This window comes from Lichenostomus cassidix, chromosome 7 (assembly GCF_008360975.1).
Source record: "Lichenostomus cassidix isolate B80296 chromosome 7, HeHo_3.0, whole genome shotgun sequence".
NCBI lineage: Eukaryota > Metazoa > Chordata > Aves > Passeriformes > Meliphagidae > Lichenostomus > Lichenostomus cassidix.
The window spans coordinates 15,531,348-15,544,250 of NC_139488.1; positions in this window are offsets into that span (position 1 = coordinate 15,531,348).

The following is a 12,903-nucleotide window of genomic DNA, read 5'->3' on the forward strand; positions in this document are numbered from 1 at the left end:
CAAGTCTCCTTTCAAGGATAAAGAACAGGGCCCATCAATGGGCAAGCCACTGACCACTAAATATCAACTCCTCACCTACTTTAGATAACAAATCAATACCAGATCTCAACATCCAGTTTGGAAAAGAAACTTGGTTACAAGACATCTTACATTTTTGCTTTTTCTAATTCTCTGTATAGATCTGGTAACAGTAGTTTACTGGCAAATTCATGCCAGTGGGAGCTTGGGCACTGCATTGATCAGACTGTGTAATGCATCTTCTGTATGTCCATGATAGTCTAAGAATAAAACAGATCACTTATCAGCAGTATTAAAAAAGCCATATGAATTCATAGATGACCAAAATCCTGCCAGACACAGGCAGCCAGGCATGCTCTATATTCATTGTTGCTCTAATTTCAAATAAGGTGAAATGAAGAAAAGGTGAAACAGACACAGAACATTTGGTCTGCATATCTGAAGAAAATAAGGGTTTCTGCATAATAACTTATGGTCTTCATACTGGCAGCATTTGGATTGAGGTGGCCATGAGGTGTGATTCAATTTGGTTTTTAATTCTGTTTGCTATGCTGTAAATGCAGGCACTGCTACAGGTCTCTGTAAAAATCAAAGGCTGGCGTGGGTAGGCAGACATGTGGGTAAAACATTCCCCTGGGATCTATAAATGTGGGAACTGGATTCAAAAAGTACTAAACAAGAAAGCCATCAAAAAGAAGTGAAGGGGTGGGAAGAGAGAAAAAACTATCCCTTAAAATAACATAAATATTTAACAGTAGGCAGCTTGTAACTTCTCTTCAGTTTCACTGAGATTGAAGGTCCAAAAATGTTGGTGGTGGAGAGCACAACTGGACCCACACACATTCAGCTCTGAAAAGGAGCTGAAGAGGGTTCAGCTATGGGCCAACATCTTCCTTCCTTGCTACCTGACCCAATGATAAGAGCAAACGAGACCAAACAGAGGGTGATTTTTAAATTTTTTTTTAATAACTTCAGCTATTCAAGTACTTCAAGCTTTTAAACATATGCCAGGCAGAAGAGGGGGCTTGAGAAGGGTCGAGGACTCTGTAGGATTTTCCCATTTGGATCATTTGTCTGAGAAGAGCCAAAAGAAAAATAAATTCTTCTGGGCTTGGAATTAATCCAAATGTTAAAGGATTTTCCCTTACGTTTAAGATCAATGAGAACATTATCTTTAGCAGTAGGATGCTTGATGTGTAGACAACACTGCATAGGGTGTAAATCCAGCACTCAGGCTGTAAATTGCCTCGAATTGATCACTCTGGGAAATCAAACTACAGAGCCAGGTATAGGACCAAAGGTGAGAAGAGTCCTCACCCTTACTGTCACTCTGTGTAGAGAGTACAGCTCAACAGCAAATCCCACACAGTTTGTACTCTGAAATAATTCATGAGCAATATAAGAAAAGAGGTTTAGCTTGTGCTGAGTGCTGATAGTCCATTCTGAAGTTATTCTAGCTCTTCTATTTCATATAAAAATTCAGAATTAAATTAAAAAAACTAACCAGAGGTAAGTTACACCCTTGCAGCCTTTGAGCTCAGAATATGTCACCTCCAGATGGGTTTTGATTATCTCCAGAGAATGAGATCTACCAAAGGGCACTGTCATAACAAAACTGGCTTGAAGATCAACTGTTGCAACTGTATTTTCATTTAAAGAGTTGCATTAAGGAGATGTCAACAACATCACTTAATTCCTGCCTGCCTGCCCTTATAGATGGTAACTGGAGTCAACCACAGTTTAAAACCTGATGCCAGGATGCAGCAAGCTGAAGGAAGCTGCTCATTAGTCAGTCTCTGCTCACTGGTTGTTTAAACTGAGACAGAGCAGTTGTGCAATACATAGATGCAAACTAGAAAATTCCTGAGGCAGCATGTGAAATCGTAGCTTGCTGATACTTCTGAAACACCTAAGCATCAAAGACTGAATTCAACTGGCATAGCCTTTTGAAGAAGCAGTTATAAATAGCACAAGAAAATGTTTGTGGAAGACCAGTCCTTCTGATCTGCAAGCTAGTTGGCCAAAAATACCATTGTGGAAGGGAAGGCCAAAAGGGGTAATGGAGAATTCATTAATTAATGATGGGTCACTCCAAATCAGAGTGCTCTGTCATTCCAATTCTCCCTTGAAATCATACAAACCTGCCATTTCTGGTACATCCAACTCCACACTGCTGTTCTGAAGCCTGATATTCTCAGCAGAAATTGCTGCTACTCAATATAGACATATTACTGAGAGGAAAACTACCTACCTTACAGTGAGACTTCATGAAAAATGTTAACTATGAATCCTGCTGATTTGTTGAGCAACGCTGTGTTTTCATCAGCTAATCAAATTGAGCAAAGTCCTTCTGTATTAGAATAAGCCAAATCATTGCAATCGTATTTCAAACACACACAGTGTATTTACACCTCTCGTGAGACATGCTGTCCACTCCATTAAAAATAACAACCTTTGTAGTTATGCATGCTAAAGTATCAGTAATCAAATCTCATGCTTCGTGGTGTAAGTTGATCATTAGAAGTGTCAGGAAGAAGTTATTTCCTAAGAAATGGCACAGCAAGATGTGTTTGTTGCCTTTGAATCATCACATGTCAGTAACAGCATACTCGTGTTAGATCATCGATCCAACTATTTGTTATAGCAAATTCTATCTATATCTTGTGATGTTCAGCAAATCAGTCACTCCAAGATCAGCAAAATATAAATCTCCTTTCACTACAAAGTATCCAGCACTAAATTTTGAGATGGTGAGGAATTCAAGACTATCTTCTCTGCAAGTTTTAATGTACTTCTAGAACTGACTAAATCAAATCTCCAGATCTAAGAACCTCCTCAAGTTTTTCGGCATCGAGATTTGGCTCTTAAATTTGCTACTTGGCGCCAGTCTCTCTCAGTATACTATTAACTTTTTGTGACCCTTTCAAGTTGCACAGGTTAAGCAGAAATCAAGCAAGGGCAATTGTGCCCAAATCTCTATGGCTGAATTAATTTCCTTTTGTCCTCTACTTTTCTGATGATTTCTAGGGAAATTAAATGTAGCCGAACTGTCACTCCCATACCAGACTAGCACCATATAGCAGCTGGAATTAGGCAGGGGAAGGATTGCTGACCCAGTGGTGTTCTTCTGCACACTTCACATTAGCCTCGTTTGCCACTGATGGGCTTTTGATAACTACAGGAGTCAAGAGATAATCTGTAGCTGATGGGATCCTTCCCAATAAATGAAGACATCAGTAACAAAGATGCATGATTTTGTTGCTGTAATACAGATGTTATTAATCCTATTGTAAGTCTGGTATTTTAAATTCATCAATGAGTGTTTCTAGAAGAGAACCAGAGTATTTGCTCTTTGGTAGATCTACCCCAGAAGTCTAGAAATTACCCTTACAAAACTGTCAGATTTCTTAAATTTAGAATAGATTGTTAATTCCTGGAAGTGCCTTCAGAAGCAGTGTTTTATTATCATCCTGGCACATCTTGCTCACACTGGCTGCTGCTCAAAACCACCTTGGCACCAGAGTTTTGGCCTAGCTGTAGCTTCACATCACCTGGCATCAGTAGCCTGGAAACAGTCCTTTGAAATAAATTACTACGGCACCAAACAGTGGCATAAAACTGGACAATAAAATGTTTCCCTCCCAAGAAACAACTCTGATCCAGTGAAGCTTTGCTGTCCTCTCCTGCCAACTCCCCAGAAGCTGTCCATGCATAGTAGGCACCCTTGCAGAGCCTGAAAACTCACTGCCCTCCAAAACAAGGTGCTCAAGCATTACTGCAGCAGCATGGCCCCATGTGGCTCTTCCTCTCTCAGACTTACATGAGGTAGAAAGTACCTGTGGCTTGGTTTTTGGAAGATCCATGAAAAGGCTTCCAACCTAGCACTTCCCTTCCAGCTCACTGCCAGTAGGCACTTCACCACCACATTGCACCCACCTCCACACCCAGCACTTGGCTCATGTCACCCCACAGCCCCTGCACCAAGGGAAAGTCCTCTTAACGTTTCCAGTCTCCTACCCTATCTTGGGTTGTGGGTAAGAAGCTGCCTGTTCATGTGTGCTGAGCTGTCTTGTCTGCAGTTTTACATTCTTTGGCACAACTAAGAAAACAAAAATCACATGTTTGGTATCGTAACAAAATGAGCAGACATAACCCAGGCTAAAGTCCATGAAGACAAAGAGCCCAGACATACACAGGTGGGTTTGTCTCTGCTGAAACACCACTATTCTCAGTCCTTAGCAGCGTTCCTCTGGGCTAGCCGGAAAGGCAGCTCTGCCTGCCCTGCCAGCAGCAAGGCTGGAGCCCGGTGTGCAGCCCTGCACACCCACCCACACTGGCGTATGGTCCTTACAGCTGCTGCTGGCTACCAGGGCCAGTGTCTGGCGAAGATTATCTGTAACTGCAGAGCCTTTCTGTCAGCCCACCCACGCTAGCCAGAGCTGGCAATTACGTTGTTTATACAAAATACCTTTTGATTAATGGTTAGAGAAATAAAAGCTGTAGCATATGTTGCTCTCCATATAAAATCATAAGTCTGTCAGGCTTATGGTGCATCTGGCCAGGAAGGGGGGGACAAAGATTTATTCTTCCTGTTATACCCTGTGCCCCCCGTGTTTGAGTCTGAGCTCCCTCCATCATTTCACCTATTACATTCTCGACCAGTTTGGTAAAGAAATGTAAGCATGGCCTCTGCAGCAAACCCCACCAGGGTGTCCAAAAACACGAAGAAGGTGGGATGTTTTCATGCTGACAGACCAAGTGGTAAATCTTCAGTAGAGAAGCACAGCTGGGACACCTGCCAGCAGTGGCTAATGAGGATCCCAGGAAAGGCATTGATTTCACTCGCTCTTAGGAAAACTGAGGAAATGGTTTCCTTGCTCAAAGAGGTTTATGAAATTCCTGCTTTATGTATGGGACTCCAAACACCTGGGACACACAAGCATTGAAAGGCAGTGTTGCCATCTCTGCCTCATGGGGCTCTGTCATGCCAGTTTCACCGGCAGCCAAAATCACACACTGACACCTGGTGTTCACACGCACTGACCTGGCAGCTCTGTCTGCCTGGAGAAATCAGACAGCAGTCCTCACCTCACTGTGTCCTGCTGTCTGCCTGGAGAAATCAGACAGCAGTCCTCACCTCACTGTGTCCTGAGGTGGGGTTCCCCTCTGAGGGGAACCTGGCATTGCCCACTCATTCAAACAATCTTGGTTTGAAGAAGTCATGGATTAATTAGTTCCAAGAGTACATCCAAATTCATGTTTTCTAACTGCATCTGACTATTTGTGAGGTACAAACAACAGTGCTGGACATGTGACAGCACAACAAACCAGGACTTGTCCTAGGACCTGGTGGAGAAGATGAAGTCACAGGTCCCAGACTACCTATGTAAACCCAGAGATGGTTTTGTGTGCTCCCTTCTTTCAAGGGAAGTGACAAGCAGCACTCCCAGGGAGGCACAGCCAGTTACTACACCAACCCAAACAAACAGACCAGGCTGTAGGAAGAAATAGGGTCAGCTGAATGGGAGAGTGTCACATCTGGGAGAGATGACCACAAGTCTTCTGCCCAGCTAAGACAGCTGAGACGAAAGGGGAGGGCTCAGTGCAGGGAAGAGTGCAGGACCCAGGAGAGAAAGCTCAGTGCTTCATCAACATTCATACTTTATTCATGCACCTCTTTGCTGTGAATAACTGTAATAACAATTTCTGTGGCATTCTCAGAAGATGAGGATACTAGAGATACTTGTCCCTAAAAAGAGTCTTGCATGCCCAAAAAATTCTGTTTCCCCCAAGTAAATTACGGGGAACTAATAAAAGATATTCTCTCTCTCTGCAAATTTAATCTCAGTTGTAAATAAGACATGGGGCCAGATTCTCAGCTGGCATATATTTTGGGTCACTGAATCGAAGCTCAGGGGAATTGCACTGATCTGCCTTTTGTCTGGTAATGCAGATTAATAGAGGGATGAGGCTCTAAAACAGTATCTGCAGCCAGACCACAATTTCAGGCACTTCCTTGCCAGTTCCTTGTGCTGGGGGCCATAGATCACAGAAAGTTACAATGCAGATCAGAACAAAGTGCAAATGCATGGACACCCCAAGCCAGTTAATTTTTGAGCAAATCCTTACAATGAATAGAAGAAGCCCAAGGAGGAAAAAAGAAAGAGTACAATCTACTGGCATTAGCAATTCAAACACTCAACAAAGTTAGGATCAGAAAAATTCTACCCATTCCCTAATGGAACACAACCTTTATCAGCAGACCACTGGCAATGCTGCTTCAAGACTCCACAAGGCTGCATTTCTGCACAGAAGTCCCACTAAACTCCTCAGCCTAGCAGAGCAGAAAAGGTAGCATAAACAATGGGGCAGGGGTAAAACCAAACAATAAATGAACACATATTCAAGCTGTAGTGTATAGAGAATTAAGCAAACCCCCAAAGCAAACCCTAATGTGCTCCAGGGTGCAGGATTGCTCTGCCAGGGCCCATAAATGCCATGTTATTGTAACCCAGCACTCACGAAAAGAATTATGGTTTTATATAAAACAACACAAAAAACCTATCTAAACTCAGCAAAGCACCAAAAGATAAATCAGAGCAGCTAATAGAACTCAATTATTTTTTAAAAAGGGATGTAATATGAAGCAAGGAAAGCATCCCAAAATTTTGGAATGGTCAATCTGGAAAAACTCATGAATAGTCCTTGATTCAGAGCCAATTATTATTATTATAGCTGCACAACTTGGACCTGTGCTTTTGTTTGGGAATGGAAATTTCCCATGACAGGAAATCTCCTCCTGGGGGCCATGTGCCTTGTTGGCAGTGGGACCACTGTATGGGAGAGACCAGGAGAACAAACCTAGAAATTACCATAGTGAAACTGAAGATCTCCTCGCCAGAGGTGCCATCCTCTGTCACTAGGGATGGGGGGAGCCCAACAGACTAGTTCTTTCCAACTGAAGACTTTCCCCAGTTGTTTTTTATCATCATCCCTTTCGATGCGGCAACCTTGCATCTTGTGGTTGCACCTCTAATTCTTCCCTCAGCCAGTCATTAAAAGGTGGCCCTGAACTGCAATGTTTGTATGAAGACTTTGAATGTCTTGGAGTTTGAGATCTTTGGAGCAGATTCTTTGGCTAAGACTATGAGCGAGATAAAGATACCTGTCAAAAGGGGAGCCAGTGAATTTCTGTTTGTAGCAAACTGCCCTGTGTGGGCTCAATTCACATCAGAGTTTGTCAGGGACAGTTCATTACTCACAACTTGGCTAGGGGCCCACCAAACATCTGAGGAGGTGCTGGCCTTTAGTAAGGCCATTAAGAACAAAAAAGCAGTAATAAATACTGTTGTAATTCCTCCAGAAAGCCCAAAGGTTAAATGAACTGGGAATCTTCCTCTCTGACTAGAGTTCCTCCTGATCACAACAGGCTCTGTAACAGAACTGACTGAAGAAGCTTGCCAGCCACGAGTGGTACTTTTCTAGGGCACACTGACATAAGCAATGATCAGGTTGCTCAGTTTTTCCTATGAGATGTTATGACTGCTATACAGTGGCAAGTAGTGGGAAAAGAAAGACAAGGACTTTGAAAAGCATTTATTAAAAAAAAACTCAAACAAACCAGCTTGCTAATTGTCTTTAAAACGTTTGTGTTAATCTTAAGCACCCTAAACCCATTTCAAAAAACTGAAGTAACATGGGTTTAATCTTTGGCTGCTGCACGGTAGCAATGGCAAATGCTTTTAAAGGCCAGAGAAGTCCATCAACTTTAAGTAAAGTACTCCATTATCCATTTGTTGTTCAACATCTTTCCTCTTAGCAATCAAACCTGCACCACCTGGCTTTCAGTGGGACTAAACTTTCTCTGAAGTCATAATATGATCTTTAATCTAGAGTTAAATAGGGATTTACTGTATTTTGAGACTGCTTTTTGCCAGTGCTGGACAAGACAGAGAAGAGAGACTCGCTTGTCCATCATGTCATTCCAGCATGGCTGGTAGAAGACAGCTGCAGCTTTATCAGTCAGAGAGTGCTTTGCTTAGCTCCAGTGCTAGGGAATGGGGTTGATTGTTCTGCCAGTGAGCCTTGAGACAGCTTTTCCTGCAGCTCCAATTGATAAAAATGTTGGGAGTTTTTCTAAAAGCAGCTCAGGAAGCAAACAGGCCAAACCATTGAGTCATGTAGCACTTGCAGAAAAGGGCATAGCTGAAAAAAGGGACCAGAAATAACCACTTTAGTCCAGGGTGGTGAATTAGAACATAGATGCATGCGTGTGAAGGAGGAGGAGGACTGGGAGGCTCATATGCCACCCTGAACCCTCCTTGTATGGACCCATAGTAGTGACCTTGAGCCCATCAGGCAAGACTCTATTCCAGCCACCACTCAATGCATTGGTTTGAAGTATGATGGTGTATGTTGTTGTGTCTGGTGTATATCATTTGTTTGGCTTTTTTTAAGGAAAGAAAAGAGGTTAAAAAAATAAATAGCAGTAAGACGTAAGCAGTGCCAGTCTTTTCACAATAGATTTATATCACCTAACAGAGCTCACACCTTTTACTCCTGCTGAGTTTTGGTCAGCACTCTTCTCTGAAAGCAGCCATTTTGCATAGCAGTTAATCTCAATCATACTCATGGCTGCTTTGGTGTTTTCAAATCTGATTTTAAAAGGAATAAATTCCAGCTACAGGTCTCCCATGGGTAGAAATATGTTAGGCAATTTTTTACACATTGTTTTACAAGCTAGTTTGCAGGTCTGAATTAAAATGGGGGGGGGGGGAAGTTAAGAAAAAAGTTATCCACCTCAGAAATGTGTTTTCATTGTGGAGCTATCCATGAGGTACATTTTGATCCCAAAGTTTCCTAGTCTCAGAGCTACCAATCTGTTTTTTAGCAGGGGATGAAAATCACAGAAGAAGTGCAGCTCTGTGCCAAAAGTACTTCCCATCTAAGAAACACATATACAAACCAAACTAGTTGTTTCTGATAGCATGGACTTCATGATTTTGTCCAGAGAAAGGCAACAAAGCTGGTGAAGGATGTGGAACACAAGTCCTCTGAGGGGCAGCTGAGGGAGTTGGGGTTCCTTAGCCTGGAGGAGGCTCAGGGGTGACCTTACCGCTCTCTACAAATCTGTGGAAGGAGCTTGTAGCCAAGCAGGGGTCAGGCTCTTCTCCCAGGTAAAGAGGGACAGAACAAGAGGACAAAGGCTTCAGCTGTGGGAGGTTTAGGCTGGACATTAGGAAGAAATTCTTCAGAGAAAGGGTGGTTAGGTACTGGAATGAATTTCCCAGGGAGGTGGTGGAGTCACTGTCACTGGAGGGGGTTAAGAAAGACTGTATGTGGCAGTCAGTGCCATGGTGTGCATGGTTGACATGATGGTGTTTGGTCACAGGCTGGACTTGATTTCAGAGGTCTTTTCCAACGTCATTGATTCTGTAATTCTGTAATACTGTGCTAGGCAGAGGATTGCTGATGTACCCCAGTTTTCCTAGACATTTATCCTTCCTGGGCAAACACTTAGAATACTTGAACACTTAAATGTTCCCATGCTCACACAGCATTCAGCTGCATTCAGCTGGGTTCATGTGCTGACTCTGGGAGTGCCCCATCTCCCTGCAGACCTCGCCCTAACAGCCACTGTCGTCTCAGATGTATCTTTAAAAACATAACTGCGCAGTCCAAAATAGCCTAATTTCAAGCTTAGTTAGATTCCCAAACTGCATATTCCAAGTCAAAATCTTATCCAGTGTACATTTGTACCATTTTTCTCCAGCTGTCTCAAGGGATTTGCCAAAAGTATACCAAAATTTCTTGGTGTTATAAGAGAATCAAGTATATGTTGCACTTAAATATCAATATATTCAAATCAGATTTGGTGAGCTTAAATTTGACATAATTGCCTTTACTTCTCTTTTTTGTATTTTATATAATCATTGGCATCTGTCTTAGCTTTTAATCTGTTTAAAACTTTATTGGCATAGTCATATGAGGTAAGTAAATATCTTTTTCATGAGCCTATAAAACATTATTAGTTTATTTTTTCATCATGTCAGGTTGGATAAGTATCTCACAGCGCCTGTACATCTTCATGAGGATTTTATTATTTATTTTGATTTAGACTAAACTAAAATGAAGACCTGTGCCAAAGCCCTGAGCTTTTCTGACAGTCTTTAAAATATACAGTAATAAAATTGAATTAACAGGCTCCCTCAGTGATTTCCAGATGGCAATACACTGGTAACAGCAGACAGCTTTAGCCCCCTCCATTCTGCCCCAGCATTGCAGCAGCAGACAAATCCTTAGCATCTCTCTCATTCCAAAGTACAAGGGGCTGAGGGCAGTGGCAATGGGGCAAGTAAGAATGGGATCCAGTCATCAAAATAATAACTTTGCCCATTCCCAAATGTCAGAGGGGAACATGAGTTTTGCAGACTGATGCTGGAATTGGCAGTTTTTGAGAAACAACAGCTCCAGAATAGAACATTTAGCATTTTATCCACACAGAGAATTAATACGGATTATCTTCAGTAATGCAACGATCGTGTTGTAATTAATTCTCTAGTTTACTTACACTGAGTTAATATCTGTAAACTACCTTGATGTGAATTAAAAACACCACAAAGACAGAGTTTACCCCAGATCTGAAGGGAAACAGGTCTACATTGGTTCATTTTCCAGCTGATGAATCCTGAGTGCTCCAGACTAGACAGTTCTGATTCAGGGCATTTTATTACAAATCTCATTTTCTGTCCATTTGACATAACCTAAACCATTTCTCTCCAGCTTTATAAACTGGTCAAAACAGATAAATTGCTTTCTTTGAATTTACTAAATGCCAAAAGAACCAACAACAGAGGAAAATAATTGCCCTGCATAGGAACATCTGCATGACTTTACCTTTGTACATGCAGTCAATGTCCCTATCATCCAAAGAAGAATGATGTAACCTGCATAAGAAATTCAGAAGAGTGTAGTGTTATATTCACATTGAGCAAACTTCATCTGAGACCTTAAAATGCATTGCTCCTGCAGTCTTTGCTAGCCAGCTCTTTATAGGAATAAGGCAATATTCAGGTGCAAATAAGTGAAAAACTGATTTTTTTGTTTAAAAGCAACTACTGTACCTTTGGAAGAGGTGACTAACCTTGGCAGCCACCTGTGGATGGCACCACTATAGATGCAGAGTAGCCTTTTGGACTGATTGTGATGTGTGGCGTTGATCCGTTACAATTAGTACCAAAACCAGTGTAATTGTAAGGGCTTGGTAATGGCATGACTGAGTTCATGTTCCTACAAATAAATGGGGTGGAGACAGAGAATAAGGAAATTAAGCAAAGACAGTTAAACACCTTTTCTGAAGTAATTTTTCTGTTCCACCCAGGTGATTCCTCCTTTTGTATCCACGGCAAACACAACATCCTTTTTTTGGTATGAGATACATCTTGCCCACTTACACACCTGCTCCTCTCTGTCCTCCAGCCTTCCTCACAGAACACACTGGGAAATGCTCTTTTACAGGAATTGCAGTTTCTTCAATGCAAAGATAACACATTCAGAAGAATCCAGAAAGGAAATGAGGGCTCTCCCTCCTTATCCCAGCAGATCCTAAAGCAAGAGGGAAGACCTCACCTTCAGTGAAGTTAAGCAGTACACATCATTGATATCAACAGCTAAAGCAATTCAATATAATCCAAATCACTCCTGCTACAACTGCTGTTGGAGTATAGAGAAACTATGCTATGGACACTACTATTACTTAACTGAGGAGGTTTGATTAACTAATAGTTAAACAGCCCCAGTGCCAGCAGACAGTATCCTGTCAGTTGTCCCTTTTTCCTCTCGCCCCTGTGGCATGTGCAGAACACCTGGACGGGGCTGGGCCCACACTGATCTGCAGGACAGAGGTGGAGAGCCCCCAGCGGAGGCAGCTGCCTCCTCCTGAGGGCTGGGGAGGCCTGGGATGTGTGGGACACTGGGCTCAAGGCCTCCTTCCCTGTGGTAAAATAAGGAGACCGCTGGGCTACCCTACATTGTGCTGGTGCCAGGTGCTTGCAGACCAAGAAGCTGTAACGAGCTCTCTGTGGTTTCCCTTTTCCACTATATTTTCCCCCACTCTCTCCATGGCATCCCTAAAGAAAAAATCAAAAAATGCACAAGCCACCATCACAGTTGGAAAAACATCGGTATGCAACTTCAGTAAATATACCTCAGTTGTACCAATAAAATTGAAAACAGAGAAATTACATAAAAAGAATGTGCATTATTTTAAATTGCAATTTTTATATGTTCACTTTTATTGCCTCACTCTTTAAAATAAATCCAGGCCCTGATTTATTTTAATAAAAGTTTAATTTCACATCTTGGTTTCAGTTCTGTACTCTTAATTTATTCTATGGCCAGCCTTCTGACAGGAAAAGAGCTAGAGCAGCTGGGGAGTTTTACAGGCAGGTTATACACAAGTCACTGTAATACAGTGGTTAAAAGCAAATTCAATTGTAGCTTCCACTGTAGAGGAATGTTTTTGTATTCATTTGTTCATATGTATTGTTTTGAAGAAGTAGCAAATGGAAATGGAGCCATTTTTCACACCTGAAACTGCTAAACACGTGCATCAACATCTTCCAGTCACATTTCAAAGTCAACAGCTGTGGCAGACCAGAGACCAAACCCAGAGTACATAACACATAAGTGACCCACAGCAGCACCAGAGAACCCTCCTGCTTTCAGAGGCCTTAGCATACCAGGCAAAAATTGAATTATGCTTCTTTTAACTGAAAATTGCCAAGTGATTTCAGAGCACAAAGGCAAATACCAATTACTCGCCTTGCTCCACAGCTGAGCAGTTGCTGACCTCAAGCTCATTCAACACACATTAGCAAAGCCAGC